Below are 21,303 nucleotides of genomic sequence, written 5' to 3' on the forward strand. Positions count from 1 at the left end.
TCCCCACAAAACACAACTGCCCACCGGGTGCCAGAGCTGCCAGATACCTGCATGGACCATAGAAATAACAGAGATTACAATGCACTTCAGTTCTTTGAAGGAAAAAAAAAATAGCAGGCATTTAACTGCTTTTGGTAAAGTAAAATCCAATTTGCTCCCTTTAGTGGTAAATAGAATCCTTTGCATGTTTGTATAGAAAGGAAGCAGACTCCAAATTTATAGTTTTATCCCCAAATCCATACAATGTAATTCTGCTTTGAAGTAGTGAGACCATTACACCTGTGACCACTGCCTGTGACCTTGTGGGAGATTCGGTAATGGGCCTTGCATGTGGTCAAGTTGGATTTAATTCCTGTCACCACAATGCTCCTCCAAAATCCACCAAGAGTGACCCCTAAGCAATGCTGGGTATGCTCCACGCAGAAAATAAAACAAGAAGTCCTAAACTTCAAAACCATACAATGACCAAAACTGGCTTTTTGTTTAAAAATGCACCTTGGTTCCTTAAGAAGTCTACATCTAAGGTAAAAGACTTATCTTTTGGACTTGACATCAATCCCATCCTCTGATATTCGCCTACTCTTTTCTCAAAGAAGTTAGTCTTCCCTTCCAGTGAGAAATTCTCCATGAAGTCAAATGGATTTTCTACTCTGAAAACCTTGCTAACACCCAGCTCCAGCATAAGTCTGTCAACCACAAATCTAATATACTATTTCACTAACATGCAGTTCATCCCAATGAGATTCACAGGCAAGACCTCAATAAGGAACTCGTGTTCTATTGTAACAGCACTGAAGATTATTTCTTTCACTCTCTGCTCTGAAGGTTTGTGGATTAGATCAGGCAAGCAAAGTCACAGTGTAAATCCTAATCCCTGCTAATAAATTCATTGAAAAATGTGAGGGCAGGCATCAGTCCTCTTTTTTTTTTTTTTCAGCCAGAGAATCCACTCAAAAGAGCCAGAAAAAATCCCTTATACTGCCGCAAAAGCCAGGACACATTCTCCACAGGTAGCCTCTCTGTCTCCAGTACAACGCAAGGCCCATTCCACCTTCTTCTTGACACAAGGCATTGTTTCAATAGCATTGAAGAGATATTCCCTTTCTTTGGAATCTTTAAGTATCAATGAGGAGACTGTACATTTCAGAGTGTATGTTTTCCATGGCAATTTGAAAGCCATAGAAACAGCGGTTTCTGTGATCTGAACTTCTTGGCTAAGAAAGCCAGGATGTGCGCGCTGAAGTACCTGTTCTCAGGCTTGAGGGGGTCCCAGGGCTGGAAGTCCTTGGAAAGGACCACTTCCTCGGCCGTCCAGAAGGACGCCTCGGCCTTCTTGTACATCTGCTGGATGTCGAGGTACTTGACGAAGCACCAAGGGTTCTCTTGCAGCAGCAACTCCAAGGTATTGGTGACAGTGTAGTGGTGGTGGTGGTGGTGGGGGGGGGAGGTGGTACCTTGGCTTTCGGCTCTCCAGGCTCCTTCAGGATCCGCGGCTCCGTCTTGCTGGCCAGTGCAATTGGCGCTGAGGGTTGGGGGGGTCTTCTCCTTGTTGGCGAGGCTGAGCTGCTTGAGGGGCTACATGTGCAGTTGTGGGGGGCAGTTGTTGTCGGCCAGCAGGGTGACCGGGGCGTGGGGGGGTTGAGTGACCGAGGTTATGATGCAGGCGGCGGGTTCCGAGGCCCGAGGTTAGGGAGAGGCGACTGGAGGATGTGGAGGGGCGACAATATATTTCTTTAACAGATATCTGACCAATTAGAAGTGACATTTAGAAGTTTCTATTTTGTGATGTCTTGGCTCATTATTGAACCATGAGTGCAATGTCAGGGAGTCTCTTTGAAAAAAATATGTATATATACATATATACATATATATAATATATATAATATATCTCCACTAGGAAGAAGTCAGGAGACAGTTAGACATACTCCTGCTGTGTGCTTATGGTCCTGCTGTGGTTAGAAACATTCCAAAAACAACTGAATCTTAAAAGTCACCAAGGAATAAATAACTTCGAAAGTTCTTCAAATTAAAAACAAACAAACCAATGCAACTCTGTGCTTTCTAATGATATTTATTGCTGATATCGACAGAAAGACTTAAAATCAGATGTTTAATATTGACTTATCAACTCGAATATTCTTGCTTTATGAAGAATTTGAAGAGCTTGTTTGCTTTGGAGTTGTGGCATTTTGTGTCTGTAATTTTGAACTGGTGTGGGGATAGTCAAAACTTTTTTTTTAAGTCTTTTCTGGCCACTAGAGAAAAATGCATCGAATAACATTTTCAGAGCTTATTTCTGCTAAAATATAATTACCACATAGTTTTGAAAGACTGGCACCTGACATTATAACTAAGGAAAGACAAGACCACATCTTCTCAGGACTAGGTTTGACAAGAGTGGGCCTCTAGCGATGTTCTTTAATAGCCTTGTATTTAAGCATTTTGTTTTGTAATGTTATTTTGATTTGCAGGTTAAAAAATGCACAATGTTATTAAAATTGTTTGTTGTTGTTTTGTTGTTATTAAAATTCAGTTTCTCCCATTGTTGTCATTTTACAAAAATATCCCCAAAGCATTTAGTAAAATTGAGAGAATGATAATTGATCAAGTAACTTTGATAGACTGCAAGACTCATTTTTTTCATCGAAGTTTTTATTTCCTGTTTCTTTATGTAATTCATTTGTCTTAGTTCATCTAAGCTTCTCTACACAAATAAACATAGTCTGGTGCTCTTACTTGTGTTAAACTGCAAACACTTACAGAATTGGAGCTGGAGAATTCCAGATTAGTGTAAGGATCTACTGGTTTTTGTCTTGTGAAGGTGTTTCTTAACTTATAGACAATATCTGGATTCTTTCTTTCTTTCTTTCTTTCTTTCTTTCTTTCTTTCTTTCTTTCTCTTCCTTCCTTCCTTCCTTCCTTCCTTCCTTCCTTCCTTCCTTCCTTCCTTCCTTCCTTCCTTTCTTTCTTTCTTCTTTCCTTCCTTCCCCCCCCCTCCATGCACACACATACACACATACCTCCTGCCTCTGTGACAGGCACTTTTCTTCTTTGTCTCTCTCTTTCTCATTCTCTCTCACTTTGTTTTTTGGGCACTAAAGTTTGTGATACAGGTACTGAGAAGTTATCGTGTTTGTTACTTTACCTACTTTCAGCAAACAGCTCTTATCAAGAGTGATCATTTTGGTGAAGGGGAAGAAAGATCTTGGGATCTCTTTTATAAGGACACTAATCCTTTTTATGGTCCTTTGATCATTAAAATCTCATCAACTGCCAAATGCTCCACTTTAAATTTTTTCACGTCACAGATCGCATTTTAATATGGGTTTGTGGAGGACGCCCACGTATTCTACTGCTGTTCCAGGATTCTGCACTTTACTTTGTTCTAATGCCTCCCATGATAAAAAGGTAAAAGGTAAAGGCCCTCCCGTTGATCGTCGATTTGCTCAAGCGGGCCCAGTAACGTCTCCATTGGAGACTTTGTTGTTACTGTGTCTGGCATATCGAATACTCTCGGTAGCTTGCCCGGCTCTCCGAGAGGGGCGGAGGAATCGAACTCGGGTCGGCCATGTTGGCCGCATGTAAGGCGAACACCCTACCTGCTGTGCTATCGCTCCAGCCCCATGATAAGAGAATATTATTCAGACCTTGACATCTGGGAGTGGCTTTATGCTGCTCCTGAGGCGTTGTTTTTTCTAGGTTGGGTCAACACAATGATCTAGAGTCTGAGTACCAATAAATGTATTCACATATCTAGTTATTTATAAATGTAAATATATTTATAATGTAAAATATAAATGAAATTTTCATTATGTAATCACAACCATTAGCAGATGTTTCAGTTGCTGATCGGGTAACAGACCATTTACTATTTATCTGATTTACTATTTATATAAATTTTCTTCTCTATGTGAAACTGCACTTTTATCCACTCTATTTGTTTGCTAATCATTTCCAGTATGTATTGCTATCTGTATCCAGTGAATTCTTTTTGTTTTTTAAATTTTGTTTTTGATTTAGAGATATGGTGTTTCCATTATATACAATTTTTAAAAATAATCCTTAATATAGTTTAGTAGAGGACACTGAGAAATCTTTGTACCTGTAGCTGTGTTTGCAACCTTTTCTACTAGTGTTTTCTTCTTTAGCAACCATGCAGAATTTTTTAAAAATTTTTTCCACCTACATTCACTAAGATTGAGAATTACCTCACATACAAAACCCTGGAGTTAATTATGAATGTTTGTAAAATAAATTCTAAGTAAATGAAGCCTTGTTCTATGTCTGGTATTCTTTTCACCTTTTTAGTCTCACTCCAATTTTACTTGTTTAAAATGTATTAATCATGAAACTTAATTCTCAAGCTTCACTTCATTAGAAAATCATTTTTTAAATGCCTCTTACTAGATAGGTTCTACTTTCCTCATTTTGTATTATTGAAGAACCACCCCAACCTGTGGTTTTTAAGGAGATCACAGACTGTGATGACAATATTAAGTATTGTCTTTCTGACATCAGATTAGAAAGGAGCTTTTGGACTGTGTTACTTTGTCTTGGTCTCTACCAAACTGTTTTTTATTTTTCCTGTATTAGGATCCTGGCAATTATTTGCTGAATGAGTGAAATAATGAATTGAAGAGGAAAACGATTAGCTACGGAATATGTGCAGGCAATGAAGCAGCTACTGAAATGAAGGGCACGTTTTCTCCATGGACGCTTTATCTGGAACCTTCAAATGGAGACAAAGATACCCTGGGGTATATCAAGAAACAAGGTATAAATTATCTGTGAAATGTCATTAAGTCTTTGAGGCAGGGAGAATGCCAATGAAAAAGTAATCTTGAGGTTCCAGAGCTGAAGTTTTCAAAAAATTCCACAGAAATTTGCAGTGGAAATGGAAACATTTTTAAAGGATGCATATTGATTTTGTGGAGAAAACAAAAGTGCTGATATTTGAAGAATGAAGAATATGTAATTTCTGCGTTTTTGTTTTATTTTTACTTAAGTCTCATAAGGGCTTCCACTTAAGATGAATTCATCTGTAACCAAAACATTTAAATCTTCACAGTGTACAGTCTTTATGAATGTGACAATGCTATCCACTCTTTTCATTATCAGATGCTTTTCCTATTTCAGGACACCATTTCCTAGTAAAATTAAACTCAAAATACCTTCCAAATTTTTAGCTACGTTGTATCAATTTCTTTCTTTTAATAGGGCTGGAGTGATAGCACAGCTGGTAGGGTGTTTTGCCTTGCTCGTTGCTGACCAGGCTGACCTAAGTTCAATTCCTCTGCCCCTCTTGGAGAGCCCGGCAAGCTACCGAGAGTATCTCTATGCCAAAAACAGTAACAACAAGTCTCACAATGGAGATGTTACTGGGCCTGCTCGAGCAAATCGATGAACAACGGGAAGACAGTGCTACAGTGCTGCTATGTCCAACAATCCTAAACTATTTCATTACAGTCTTAATAGAACCTCAAGTAAACCTTAGCCTGTGAGTATCATCTTAAAGCAGAATTCAAAATCTCATCAGTATACTGAGTTTATCTCTTACTAAGAATTTATGAGGACGGTTCTTTTTCTTACTATAATAAGCAATGACTCCTCAAGCATCTGGTGTTATTTAGAGAATCTACATTTTATGCTTCTCACATTAACACATTCACTTCTAATTTATTAATTTATCTATTTGATATACATAGTTACATTTAATATTATGGGTCAAAAATATATAAATAGGATTGGAGAGATGTCACATGGTTAAGGCACTTGCCAACATGGTTGACCCAGATTTCACTCCTGGCACCTCATATGATACTGTAAGCCATCTCAGGGGTGATTCCTGAGTACAAAGTCAGGAGCAGTTTCTGCTCACTGAAGATCATGGCCCCAAAGTCAAATTTTAAAGAGATGAGAGAGAGAGAGAGAGAGAGAGAGAGAGGGAGAGAGAGAAACACACACACAACAGGAGTTCAAGGTGTTTGTCTTGTATGGAATCAACCCCAGCATTACATATGGTCCCCTGAGCATCATCAGGGATGAAACTGGAGCACATGAGCAGTATTAAACCCTGAGCATCACTGTGTATGACCATAAAAGAAAATAAAAACATATTAATATTGTTTTTTTTTTATTGAACCTCCTATGCTATGTTATGGCTGATGGTATTTGAAGAACCATTCAATGGTAGAAATAGAACTCAGGATCTCTTGCCAATTTTATTATTTTCCAGTCACATAAATATTGACTTTTTGGCAGCTTTCATCCATCAGTTTGATAATTATTAAGTTATTTACATCAAAGATATAAATTAGATAAAGATATTTAAGTGATGCTATCAGAGCACAGAGAAAAATGCACTCAAACCTCAATATCCTTCTGGAACTGGGCAAAATAGTAAATTAATACTGATAATTAAAGAAAAATATATATGAATATATAATTTAGGGCCCATATATAGCATGGCGGTAGGGCATTTGTCTTGCACGCAGCCAGCCCAGCCGAGCTGGGTTTGATTCCTCCACCCCTCTCGGAGAGCCCAGCAAGCTACCAAGAGTATCTCGCCTGCTCGGCAAAGTCTAGCAAGCTACCCATGACATATTCAATATGCCAAACACAATAACAACAAGTCTCAAAATGGAGAAGTTACTGGGCCTGCTTGAGCAAATCGATGAACAACGGGAGGACAGTGACAGTGACAGTGAATGTATAATTTATTTGTTTGTACATAAATTCTCAATTAAATGGGTCAAATCAGTGTGTTTACAATCTGTTCTAAATATTGGAATAGACATTTAAGGTGTGAAGTAGAGAGGGTGATAAGTGAAAAAGGAGACATAGGTTTAGGTGAGAAACCTTACCACCCTAGCTCTCCCTGTGATACTATAGGGTTCTTTGATCTAAAAACAGGAATTCTTAAAGATATTAAGAAATATTCTACATTTAATAAATCTTTTTTCTTTTAGGTTTACAGGAAAAGTTCTTGTGTCTTCTTAAAAGGCTATTGACCTTGAATCTGCATTTCAAGACTATTCCTAAGGTAAAGGCCATCTCTGGAAGACCTGGAAAAACTGTATCTAAAACTTTTGTGGACTGGGGCTGGAGGGTCAGTACAGTGGGTAAGGTGTTTGCCTTGCACGTGGCCAACCAGGGTTCAATTCCTGGTATCCCATGTGGTCCCCTGCCCACCGCCAGTGGTAATTCCTGAGTACAGAGCCAGGAGTAACCTCTGTGCATTGCCAGGTGTGACCCAAAAAGCAATAAATAAATAAATAAATAATAACAACAAAAAGCAAAATAAAAAACAACAAATGTTTGGTGACTGATCCTATAACACAGGACCTATATAATACTAGTAAGAATTGTATTAGCATTGAATTTGCATGGTTAAAAATTGTCACTTGATTACAATTCTAAATAATATTTTTAGTTGTGGTCTTTGAAAATATTACTTACTGTGTTTTTAAACTTACTTGATGTTAAAACACTATTCATGTATTCTGGGGAATGAAACAGTGCTATTAATTCTGTGGTCTAGTCATTAAGAACTTGTATATATGACATTTTTCATTTCTACTTCTTTTGCTGAGAATTTCAAGAGCAATTCAATGTTTAAACTAAATTTTTATATCACATAATAAAACCAAAACAACTATCAGTCAATAAGTTTCAACCGTGAACAAAGTGAATGGAGCAGCAAACTATATATGAAGTGTCTAATACACTTCCAATGGTAAAATAAATGCCACTGTCCCTGCTTCCCAGTAACTGTGACACGAATCATATATCATAATGTCACTCCCAAGACCTTTACCATGTTCATGTTCATGTTCACATAGGAGAGCGTAGGTCAGGGTTTGAGGATCTTGGATTTACTTTCTTTTCTGTCTTTAACTTTCTTTGTAGCATTGGCAGAGCAAATTCGCTTGTGAAATAAGAAGGAAGGTCAGATTAGTTCATCTCTGTCCCAGAGACATTTAAAAGACACTTTGACAGAGGGTGAACAGATCTTATAAGAGGAAGACTTTACTCCCCAGAATTTTGAAAAGAGAAACTTCACTATTCATCTCTTGTTTTAAAAGCTTTGGAGCTATAGTTTTAATTTTAGTAAATAAATTAGAATATTGAGCAAAATAGAAATAAAAATAAAGCAAACAGTTTTCCTCTGCATAATTTAGAATGTGGCAAATACATGCATTAACTTAAGTTATATAGTTAAAATATTCTGAATAATAATGTGATACAATTTGCTCGATTTTTAATGGTATTCTGACAATCAATTGCATAATCTGATTTTATTTTAGGAAGAACCCTGGAAGACAAAGTCTGTTATCATTTTTTGATATAAAAAAAGATAATGAATATCATATTGATTCCCAATTACCAATTTTCTAAAATTTTAACAATTTATTTGTGCCTAAAGCTAACTTAAAAGTATTTATATTTCACAGATATACACATATGTGTGCATATGTATGTACATATGTATACGTGTATGTAAAGTATTGAGACTGAAATTGGTATTCAGAGTGGCTGAAACCAAATGCTTGCTCATGATAATAATGATAATGGAAAAAAATGCTGATACTTTAAATGATAGCCTGACACACCTGTACTTAGATAAACACAACTAAGTGACATTGTACACCAGTAATTTTATTTAATTTCACATTCTAATAAAATATTATTTAATAATTTTTTTGTTCGTTGGGGCCTTCATCTTGTAATAAAAGTGATTATGTGGCTTCAGGGATCAAGCTTGGCATTCTCTCATGTATGCCTATTTTTAAATATGAAGAAAATGAAATTTAGTTACTTTTAATTTTGCAAATGTCTCAGACCACACGATGAGTAAGTAACTGAGTCTGAACTTAACTCTACTTAGTCTGAAGTAGTTTAACCTGGATATTTATTTTATTTGTTTTACTCTTTGTGTGACACCTGCAGGTGCACAGGGGTTTCTCCTGGCTTTGCACTCAGGGATTACTCCTGGCAGTGCTCAGGGGACCATATGGGATCCTAGGAATCGAACCCGGGCCGGCCACGTGCAAGGCAAATGCCTTACCCACTGTACTATTGCTCCAGCCCCTAACCTGGATATTTCTTACTTAAATTTTCTAATTAATAAATTAAATTTTAAAAGTGATTAAAAGTAACACAATCTAGTTTTTAGTTCGGTTGCTGTTGATTCATTGGGAGACACACTCAGTGGTGCTTAAGGCTTGTTCCTGTTTGCACTTCAGGGAATCATATGGGGTTCTGGGGAGTGTACTGGGATTATTGTGTACCAGGCAAGTGTATGATCTCTCTAACCCATGCCATTCACTGCTTTCAAGATCAACTCTAAATTTAAATTAGAGTTTGTTGAAAGTGTCCTCAGTCACAGATCATGGACAAATATAGGGAGCTCAGGAAGAAATCTTTATAAAAATAATCAACTATTCTTGTGATAAAACAAAGATGCAACAATGATGAAAAGGTATACTTTTTCAGCAAATTATACTCAACAACTACTCAAAAGAATGTAAAAAAGAATCTGGAAGCATATTTTACAATCATCATATAAAAAAGTAATCTCAAAGTGAATCACAGACATCAAGAGCAAAGCTATAAAGTCTAAGAAGATAACATAAGAAAAGTTAAAGATAGCCTTAACTTATAAACAAAAGTTAAAGTTTGTATATAAGTTTAGTATATAACACCAAAAGCATGATCCACAAGCTATAGAATTGATAGGTGATATTTCAATAATATAAGAAGCACTTGCTCTGTGAAAAACATTATTAAAACAATGGAAAAGTTTTCCACTGACCTTGAAAGAGCTTCCAATCACTGAGAAAGATGAGCAAGGAGAGGCTGCTCAAATCCAGTGCTGGGATAAATGGAGACATTACTTGAACCCACTCAAGTAAATCAATGAGCAACGGGATGACAGTGACAGTGACAGTGATGGCTCCAATATGCATAAATTTATATAGATGGAAGTTATGTTTAAGACAAAATGTTTAAGACAAAATTTGTACCTTAATATCTATCTATTGTATAATATTGTGCTGAGCAAAGAGTAGTTGGAACAAGAAAAAATATAAGGATGTGAGTTGGAGACATAATGGGACACCCTAAAAGTTGAACTTGAACATTTGCACATTCATTGTATGTCTTCCTTAAAAGAGCAAAGAGTTTCTGTCAGGCCACCCTGGTTCTGGTTCGAAAGTTGGCCCCCATTAATATCAGTTACAACTCATTCTGATAAGACTTTTTTAAAAACAATGTTCACTGTGCACTGTCAGACTCTTTCTTATCTGTAGTAATTTTAGAACAACTTTATATGCTGTTACATTACTCTGATGTCTACTAATAAGACTGAAAAACCTGACTGTGACTCCACAAGCTATCACTATAGACTCATCTAGGACTTCCAGTAACAGCTATAGTAGGAGCATATCTTTATTTTGGGCCAAAGATGGCATATGTCTTAAGATTTGGCTGCAGAGTCTCTCCTGAAATCTGAATTCTTCTAGATCTCTCAAGAGCTCATCTAGATTTACATTAAACTTATCTTCTAAATCAATTTGCTAGTCTGTTTAATTTTATTTAAGATGTTGGCATTATTTTTATAAACTTTCATTTTTGTTCAAAAAAAGTCCATGGTAGATGCAGTGAAAATAGAGTTTTATAGTTGCTAGAGTAATTACTTTGAATAAAGTATTAAAAAAATCACATTTTGTACATAAAAGTGTTTTATGCCAAATTACTTCTTGCATCAAAACACACTTGCTTAAAAATCTACTTATAAAATCCTAGTGTGCCTTGTTTGAATTCTTAAAATTGGGAATTAAAACAAGTTAATTAAGATTTAAAGCTAGCAGAAATGTTTAAAAATGAATTGTTGAAAAAAAACTTAGTGCATGTCTGCACTGCAACAAATACATACATTTTCTCTCTATGGATAAAACATGGTTTGGACAGGTGTTATTATTAATAACAGAAAAAGATTTGTATATTTTATAAACAAGTTTGCATATATATCATAATACATAACACTCCACAAACAAATTTCCACAGTTGTCTAAAATATGTGTAAAACTTTCTAGCTTGTACCAAAAAAGCTTCAGTGATAATGCTTACTATAGCAAAAAAAAAAAAAAGAGAGAGAGAGAGAGAAAAAAAAAACAGGCATTTATTCACAAGAATCAGAAAGCAAAATTTATGGAATCAATTTATAAAATTAAATTCCACAACAAGATCCAATAGGTTAGTCCTTTAAAGTACTCTCAGAAAAGAAGATTATGTAAAAATCTGTAAAATAAAACTATTGAAATTCATCATATTTTTATATTACAATATTGCAGTAATTAAAACTCCCTTTTTTTTCATCTGATGGCATGTTTGAGAAAAATAGATGCAGAGGCCTACTTAATCTTCCCTTTGTTTATTTTTTGGCCAGTAGCCAGTTAAGGCTGTAACTTTTGCCTGTGGAAATTGGTTGAGTAAATATAGACAATGAACCAGGTGCAGTGGATGAAGATTAGGGAGGCTGAAATAATAGAGGACATGAGGTGTGATGCTATTGTTCTTTAGGGACATCAACTCCTACTGTGGGGGTGCAGAATGTAGAAGCAAACACCACAAATCAGATACGCTTCCCATATACGTGTGTATTTGGTTTCAATCTCAACTGTTGACCCATGGATTAGGTGTACTTACATGAATAGCTATTTAGAGATTTTGTTTTGTGTAAGTTTTATGAGCAGTGTTGGATTACTTTTTCCTTTCTGTTTCTTTCACCACATCAGCTCACCCATTTATGATCAATTTGACAAAATCATTTGTGGACTTCTACTAAAAATAAGATTAAGAGGGCATCTTCATAAACTTCCTAAACTTGATTTCAGGGCCACACTTTTTTTTTCTTTTGCTTTTGTTCATAGAATCTGACACTATTCCTCTATCTTTAGCTACTCCATTGGGCATAGTTTTAAAAAATCATCTCAGTGATCTGATTATCGATGATAATAGCACAGCGGTAGAGCATTTGCCTTACAAGTGGCCAACATGGCCGACCCGAGTTCGATTCCTCCGCCCCTCTTAGAGAGCCCGGCAAGCTACCAAGAGTATCTCGCCCGCATGGCAGAGCCTGGCAAGCTCCCCGTGACGTATTCGACGTGCCAAACACAGTAATGAGTCTCATGATGGAGACGTTATTGGGCCCGCTCGAGCAAATTGATGAACAACAGGAGGACCGTGACCGTGAAACATATAATATGCCCCCAGATTAATAGACTACTTGAACCTAAGAAATAAATTTTGGTCATTAACATGGTCGATGCTCTCTACAAGAAGAAACTGCTATAATTTTGCTTATGTATGGAATTTTTATCAGTGTCTTGAAGTCTATGTACTTATTAATGTTGTAAAATCCACCTTCCTTATGTCTCCCTGGTGAATGGTGTGGCTTGGAATGCTTCCTTTCTTATATATAATATGCCGATAAAGGCATACCTTGAAAAAGTTCATAAGAAAACCTTAAAATTTTCTATAACATCCAGTGAAGGTATAAACAAAAGCATGAGTTAATTCCAAATTCTTAATCTATTCTGGAACATCTCTTTTGCATGTAGATATTGCTTGTATAAATAGTTGTCAAATAGCATGTGTTTAGCAGCCCTAACACATTATACAACACTTTCTATTCTGATAGCATTTATTGTTTTTTAAAATTATATGGAATTATTTTATCAAATATGTTAGTAGAAAATAGCTACTTTATCTTTTTAAAAGATTTAAAACATGACTTTCAAAGCAGGGTCTGAAAAACTAAACAATGCAAACTTCCATTGAAAAAGTATTCTCTGAACTTCAAAGCAGAAGGTCAAGGTCAAAAGTATATATCTCTGGGGTGCCAGAGTAATACTTCAGCACATAAGACATTTGCAGAAAGAAGGAAAGAAAGGAAATGAGAGAGTAAGAAAGAAAGAAAGAGGAAGGAAGGAAGGAAGGAAGGAAGGAAGGAAGGAAGGAAGGAAGGAAGGAAGGAAGAAGGAAGGAAGGAGGGAGAGAATGAAGGAGGGAGGCCTAGAGGGAGGGAGGGGAGAAGGCAGGAAGGGAGGGAGAAGGAGGGAAGGGAGGGAGGAGAGAAGGAAAGAAGGAAGGAAGGGGGTGGGAGGAAGAAAAGGAAGGAGGGAGGGAAGAAAGGAAGAAAGGGAATAAAGACTACAATTCTTCAGAATGAGTGTGATAGTACAGAAGGTAGGGCACTTGCCTTGCACATGGCTGATCAGGGTTCAATCCACCACGTTCCATATGGACATTAAAGCACTGTAAGAAATAATTGCTGAGTGTAGAGCTAGGAATAACACCTGAGCATTGCCTGGTGTGGCCCTCAATTAAAACAAAAGCAAAGTATATAATCCATTACAATAAAAAATTAAATGTAAATTTTTGCTTTTCAATATAATATTATTTTTGGCACCATATTTTTTCCAGAGAAATCTATTTAGGATATAGGAGTTATGACATACATCATCTTGATTTATATTTTGGTCTGTAAAAGCCATACTTTAGGTAGGGGGAGTGTGTGGGATGGGGGTATACTGGGGTTTTTGGTGGTAGAAAATGGGCACTGGTGAAGGGCCAGGTGTTTCATCATTGTATGACAGAGGCTTAAACCTGAAAGCTTTGTAACTGTTTTCATGGTGATCCAATAAATAAATATATAAAATAGAATAAGAAAGTAAGGTGGAGTTTATGCCCAATTCAATCAGCCTAATCAATGACTGAATAAATAGCAGTACCCTACATTAAAAAAATTAAAAAAGGCATCCTTTAAAATTAGTGTTTTAAAAATCATAAGATAATTTACCCAATATAGCCCAATATTTTAAAATAGAGACAGAATGAGAGATTATATTTTGTCATGACAGTAAATATGTTTAGAAAGATTTTAAAATTATAATTTTTCATGTATTCTGTGAAATGAATACAAATCAATGAAATGAATACAATTCAATGAAGACAGATATAAAGTTAACAATCTTTTATTTGAAGTTTGATGTTAGTGACAAGAATATGTCCCATATTTCTAAATTATTACGGTAAACAAAATATATACTAAAGTGGTATCAAATTATGAAATACCATCAGCTTAAGTACTGTTCAAGTAATAATATTATACTGAAAATATATAACTATGACAATTCTGTAGGGTAGACTGTTCAGCAGATAATACACATTCTTTGCATTTTGCTGACATGGGTTTGATCCATTGCACCCCACAGGCTCCCTGAGCACCAGCAGAAGCAAACCCTGAGCACAAAGACAAGAGTAAGATCTGAACGCAACCAGGTGTGGCACAAACTCCCACTAAATAAAATAAAATAGAAACACATTTTCCTGATATTTTTTCTTTATTTGTAACTTTGGGGCCTCACTCTATGGGGCAGCTCCAGGCTCTGTGCTTGGGAGTCATTCTGAAGCTCTTTACAGTGGCTTTTGCAGTGCAGGGGGTTGAGCTGGGAATACCTGCATATCTGACATGTACCTTCACCTCTGGACTATGTGCAGTTCCTTTACCTAAAAGTCTTAATTATCTGATGATAGGACATCTCTAAGAGTATGATGTAAATTCCATCATAAAGAAATGATACTCTATATTGCAAACCACAGTGACCAAAAGGAGGCATGGAAAGAAAACAAACCAAAGAGAGAAGAGAGAGAGAGAGAAAGAGAGAGAGAGAGAGAGAGAGAGAGAGAGAGAGAGAGAGAGAGAGAGAGAGAGAGAGAGAGAGAGAGAGAGAGATGCCCACCATAGTGGTAGCCTGAGGGTGGTGTGGGAGGTTATGAGATGAAAATGGGGGACATTGTTGCTGAGAAACGTATTTTGGTGGAGGAATGGATATTGGAACACTGTATGATTGAAACGTAATCGTGAGCAGCTTTGTAAGGTGTATATCACAGTGATTCGATAAAAACTAAAAATAAATAAAAGTTTAAAGGCAGAAATAATATTGTATACAATAAAATAGATGAACACTATCATTTAGAAATGCAATTGCTTTAATAAATCCAATGCAGGTATAAATAATAACAATATATTTGTCATAACTGTGTCAGCAATTTAGAGTTCCTACCCATTCTGAGGTATTATACTCATAAAGTTTCATAGGAGAAACTTTATGAGTATAACAGATGCCACTGAGGAACAACCTGGAAATGGACTGTTTTCAACAGAACATAGGTATTTGTGTATAAGAAATATTACTCCTTGGTTCTCCAAGAAAAAAAAATGCTCACCTGACAGAAACAAGAAATGCCTTCCTGGGCAGAGCAACTTTTCCCAATTGAAAAACACTACAAGCATCTAAGCATAGAGAAGATTAAAAACAAACAAACAAAACCCTCTTATTTACTTTTAAAAAAGACAGTGCATGGAAACCCTCATAGTTGAAGAGCCTCAGGAAGGCTGCCTAAGGGAGGTGATGAGCACAGATCCTGAGTCTACTGAAAAACTGGAAACCTACTATGAAGCTGATGTGCCAGCAACCCCGTCTTCCAGCGAGGCGCTCTGCGCCAAAACCACCCTAAATTCTTGGACCATCTTCAAAATCATCACATTATTTCTGAATTAGCCACGAAAGAGAAGAGAGAGTGAAAAAAAAACAACACCAAATGAAATGATTGTGTTTTCAAGGAAAGAACACGTAGAATCCACCACCTAAGTCAAATATTTCCTCCATCTGTTGTGGAAGGGAAAAGAACTAAGACTTTGAGGCTGCCCAAGGACTTGGCTCTCCAGTTGCCCATTTCTCTCCACTGCAGAGTTTTCCCTTTTCCTTTCAGGAAACTCATCAGTGTTCAGAGATGTCTAAAACAGTTTTGAATTCTTTTGTGACTCCCCCAAGTGCTACTTGCTGCATGAAACAGATACACAAGTGCATCAATGGAACAGCCGTGGCAATATTAAGATACCTTAAGATCAAAGGACAAGACAGAGATGCTCTGACAATTTTTAATTTTGATAAAATGTTTTCCTATCATTACTACAGTGCTCAGCAAGATAATCTCCAGCACTAAAACAAACATAGATTTGTAAAAAGTGGGCAACTGCACCAACAGGAATATTTTAGGTTGAGCATTTTCAAACTTAACAGCACCATTTTGATTCACTGGAAACTATTTCATTGTTTAGTTCCTCATGTTGTTTCAATATATTTTAATACCTGAAATCCAACTGAAAGTGTCAACCATGGATATAATAATTTTCTTAAATATATGCAAAGAAAATGTTATTAATAGTTTACCAAAGAAAGTTACAGTTCCAGTAGACAGAGATAGTACCACTGTCCTCCTGTTGTTTGTTGATTTGCTTGAGCAGGCACCAATAATGTCTCCTTTGTGTGACTTGTTGTTACTGTTTTTGGCATATGGAATACACCACGGGGAGCTTGTCAGGCTCTGCCATGTGGGAGGGATATTCTCGGTAGCTTTTTGGACTCTCCAAGAGGGACAGAGGAATCAAATCTGGATTGGCCGTGTGCAAGGCAAACACCCTACCCGCTGTGCTATTGCTCCAGCCAGAGATAGTACTGGGGTATAAACATTTGCCTTGCATGTACTTGACCAGGGTTTAATTCAAGGTACTACATATGATACCTCAAGCACCTCCAGAAGTGATCTCTGAGAATATAGTCAGAAATAATCTCTGATTACACTTGGTGTGGCTCCCAAATCCTAAAATATTTTTTAAAAGCAATAAAATGAAAGCTTTCTTTAGGGAAACAAAATAAATGATCATCCATATTCTACAGTAATTCACTTTTTGGCATTTACCCAAGGGTCCAGAAACTCTCTTCAGAAAAAGTCATTTTTACTCCTTTGGTTATTGCAGCTTTATTCAGAATAGCCAAAACCTGGAAATAGTCCAGGTATCCACAAAAGGATGACTGCATAAAGAAACTATGGTACATATATACAATGTAATACTACTCAGCTCTGAAAAAAAAAGAAAGCATGCAATTTGTGATTACTTCCTGGAAGGTTGTAGAGAGTATAATGCTGAGGGAAACGAATCAGAACTACAGACACAGAATGATCTCCCTCGACTGTGATATACAACATAAAGTAGTAGAAACAACATACATTCCAAGGAAACAGAAACAGAACCGGTGATTAATAAGAGGCATATCATTGTAGAGGAAAGAGACATCAGAATATGACAGTGCTGTGGAGGGTATGGTGTTGGATAGTTTTATTCCATGAAATACTATCATAAGTGTTATAAGTTAAAGTTTCCAAAACAATTTTTAAAAATTAAAAGAAAAAAGAAAACAAAAGTTCACAATTCTAGACTCTATTTGAGTTGCCAGTTTAGTAGTTCATCCCATTTCATTGAAACTGATTCAGAGGAAAACTGCTGACCAAATGCTATTCATCTTCTGCAGAGGTGCTCTAAAGTATATTGCAATTTTTATCTGTGCAATGACTGAAGGTTTTATACCTCTTCCTTAATAAATAAGTAAATGATTTTCTTTTCAAACAATTATGTTTTGTTTGAGGTAAAAGAAAAGGTATTATATCCAAATTGAGCTTAGATTAAATGTAGCTCTCTGTGTGCAAGTGTAATTGTTGCTAAAACATGAGTGAGGTGTCCATAAAACTAAGATATACAATGCTTAAGTAAATAAAGAATTCAGACTGGGATTTATTCTTACAACTAAGCTTTTTACAGAGTAGTCAAGAAACACACTCATCAAAGGCAATGTGTGATAAAACCTAATTATATCACAGTTTTGATATCTTACATACATAAAGTAACAAGTCTCACAATAGAGACGTTACTGGGCCAGCTTGAGAAAATCAATGAACAACGAGAGGACAATGATAGTGACATACATAAAAGTTAATTATATCACAGTTTTGATATCTTACATACAGTTCAAATCTATATGCCAATAATTATAAACACTTTACACACCCACCATTACGTGAATATACATCTAGGACATTGATTATCTCTTACTAGAAACAAAGTTTTGTAAAGTATAGTTTGATTTGCAAAAATAAATGATTTTTTCCTTGGAGGAGATAGTCATTAAGGTAACTATTTAGGGTAACTAGTTACCCGGAGGAAACTATTTACTAACAACTATTCTGAATGTTAGTAAATTACCAAAATGAGTCTCAAATTCTATAGGTTACAAGAACATCCTATTAGTTTTTGTGTAATCTTATTGCCTTATGAACTCCAAACACACAATTTCTTTCCATATGTCTCTCTCAAACTGTTTAAGCAAACTAACTCTACAGGAATATGTAGTGTGTGTGTGTGTGTGTGTGTGTGTGTGTGTGTGCGTGTGTATAAAGGCAGCACCCTTTTACCCACAATAGTTATTATTAAGCTGTCAATTAAAGAACCTTCCCTCTATTAAATAATGAAAAGAACTGGTCCCTTTTTCTATTTCACTAAATATAATGTCTGCCCATTTTATCATATCTTTCATAAGATGTTGGAAGAATACAAGTAAACATATTTTACACATTTTTACTTATTACTATAACCTAGTTCTCATTAATTTCAATGGAAACTTATTTTCTTCAGGATACAGCATATAATTGAAGTAAAAATCATACTTAATAGTTTCACAGTTAAGTCAGAAATTTTATTGTCTTCATTCATTCATGTATTCCTTTATTCACTCAGTACATATTTATTGAATATTTCTGTACCAGGCACAAAGCCAGCAAGTACTTGAAAGCAGTCATAAACATGATACACTCAACCCTGGTTCTCATGAGATTTATAATTTAATACCATTATGCTTTAAGAATCTCATGGTAAATATAAAAAAGCCTTTCAGTATTGAGGCTGACCTTTAAAAGATATTGAAAGGCAATATCAATGTCTGAAAGCACTTACGCATTTTCTCTTATGCAGATTAGAAGAAGATGACTTCCTTATAAAAGGAAAGCACGTATTTTTCAGAGAGGAAAACAGTAACTTGAAAATAAATATTCCAAAAGTATGTTTTTCTACCATTAGCCCTTTGATAATTTTTCTTGGCAAACACTAAAAATGAATGGGCGCTTGCAGTTGAAATACAAATGAAAATAAGATGATAAATATTTTATTTCTTTTTTTTTTAAAAAAAACAAATCTTGGTCACCTTAATAACTCAGCAAATCCAGAATGCATTTAAACTTTGGCATCTGTCTGTTAGGCACAAACTCCATGAGTTTTGTTAATGGAACATGCATAGAAAAAAAGGAGTTAAAAATCCCCAATACATTTAATATTGAAAACTACAAATGAGAAAATACTCTTCATTTCTTACATTAATGAAAAAAATCAGATGTTAATTAGCACAAACAATATGGGAGCATTTAATCATTTTATTTTGTGTAGGCATTTTTTATTAGTATATTAGCTGTGTAAATGGAGAATGGATGGTAATAACCAAAATGTCTGAGTTTTCTCATTGGGTAAAATGATGATTACAGTATTTACTCAATAAATGGTAGATAATAAGCCACCTTAAATGCATTTGCAGTAAATTTCCAACTCTAGACACATACAGCATTTAGACTACAAGACAAAATAATGATTATGTACAGTAGGGTTGCAGAGATAGTACAGAGGTTAAAACATTGGCTTGTGTGCAGATTCTGCTATGATAATGATTGGATCCCCAGCACTACACAGAGTACCATCAGGTGTGACACAGAAATACAGACTTAGTAGTGTCATCTAAGCAATGTTTTGTGTGACTGCAAAACACATCATTACATGCTTTTCATATACTTTTTCTTCTTCCCCTCTCGGACAGCCCGGCAAGCTATCGAGAGTATCTCGCCCGCACAGCAGAGCCTGGCATGCTCCCCGTGACATATTCGATATGCCAGACACAGTAACAACAAAATCTCCAATGGAGACGTTACTGGGCCCGCTCGAGCAAATTGATGATCAACGGGAGGGCCTTTACTTTTACTTTACTTTACTTTTCTTCTTCAAAATTATATTTTATTAAGTGCCATGAATGATGAAGTTACTCTTAGTTGGGGTTTTTGGCATAAAATGTTCCATCACCAACCACACTAACAGTGTCAACATTTCTCCACCAGGATTCTCAAGTTCCCTCTCCTACCTACTCCCCTAACCCCAGTCTTAGCCAGTAATCTTGACAGGCACCTTTTATTATTTAATTATTTATTTATTTTTGACAGGCACCTTTTTAATTTTGTCTTGAAATTTCAGCGTCATTGACTCTGTTATTGCTCTATCCTTTCTTAACAACACCAATGTACCTGACTCCCCTTATCCCTTGATACTGTTGCTTCTTATCTATCTCTTTTCTTTTACTCCTTATACTCTGTGGCCAAGAGAGATCTAGGTATTCCCCCCTTTAAACAATTGCATTCACTGATTAAGTAACTCTAAATGCCACATATAAGAGACAGCATTCTGTGTTTGTCCTTCTTTTTCTGGCTTACATTATTTAACATGATAGCTTTCAGTTTCATCCATGTAGCAGCAAATTGCAAAATTTCATTATTCCTTATAACTTCATAGTATTCTATCATATACTTCTCATTATAGAATAAGGTAATCATCTTTCACTTTTAGTGTATAATTGGATGCACTAAAAATTGTGAAAATGGGCCAGAGAGCTCGTACAATGGATAAGGCACTTGTTCCCATGTGGCTGACAAAAGTTCAATCTCCAGCACCACATATGGTCTCCCCTGAGCCTGAACCCAATAGGAGTGATTACTCCTGAGATTAGTCAGGAGTAATTTCTAAGCACAACCTGTATAATTCAAAAACCAGAAAAAACTGTGAAATTTTACTCTCTATTGTTTTTGGTTGTCAAATTGCAAAAGTTAAGTGAATATACACACGCAAAAATATTTGACTGTACTTCTCTGAAAATAATGCTCTCCCCTTTCCTACATATAAAGCTCAGTTCTACAATCTCCTTAGTTCTGATGACTTTGACATGTTGTTATTACTCACTGTGTTTATTTTAATCTCATATATGATACATATATGGCTATGCATACATTGTATTGTTCTGTGCTGTTGTGCTGTGCTATTGTTGTTGAGTTGTGACAGCTACAAACATATAGATGAATAAAGCTAATTTCCTGAAATTTCACAAAATTGTAAATCAGTGATAAACTCGTATTGTTTTGACATATATAGTAAGTAAAGTAAAGTAAAGGCCCTCCTGTTGATCATAAATTTGCTTGAGCGGGCCCAGTAACGTCTCCATTGGAGACTTTGTTGTTACTGTGTCTGGCATATCA

General features: G+C 35.9%; 1 pseudogene; it reads right to left on the reverse strand.

Moving 5' to 3' along the window:
* Window positions 1–448: 448 nt before the first annotated feature.
* Window positions 449–21,303, reverse strand: part of LOC130033977 (ribonucleoside-diphosphate reductase subunit M2-like) — a 39,326-nt pseudogene continuing 18,471 nt past the window's right edge.

This window comes from Sorex fumeus, unplaced genomic scaffold (genome assembly GCF_029834395.1).
Source record: "Sorex fumeus unplaced genomic scaffold, SorFum_2.1 ptg000055l, whole genome shotgun sequence".
Classification (NCBI taxonomy): domain Eukaryota; kingdom Metazoa; phylum Chordata; class Mammalia; order Eulipotyphla; family Soricidae; genus Sorex; species Sorex fumeus.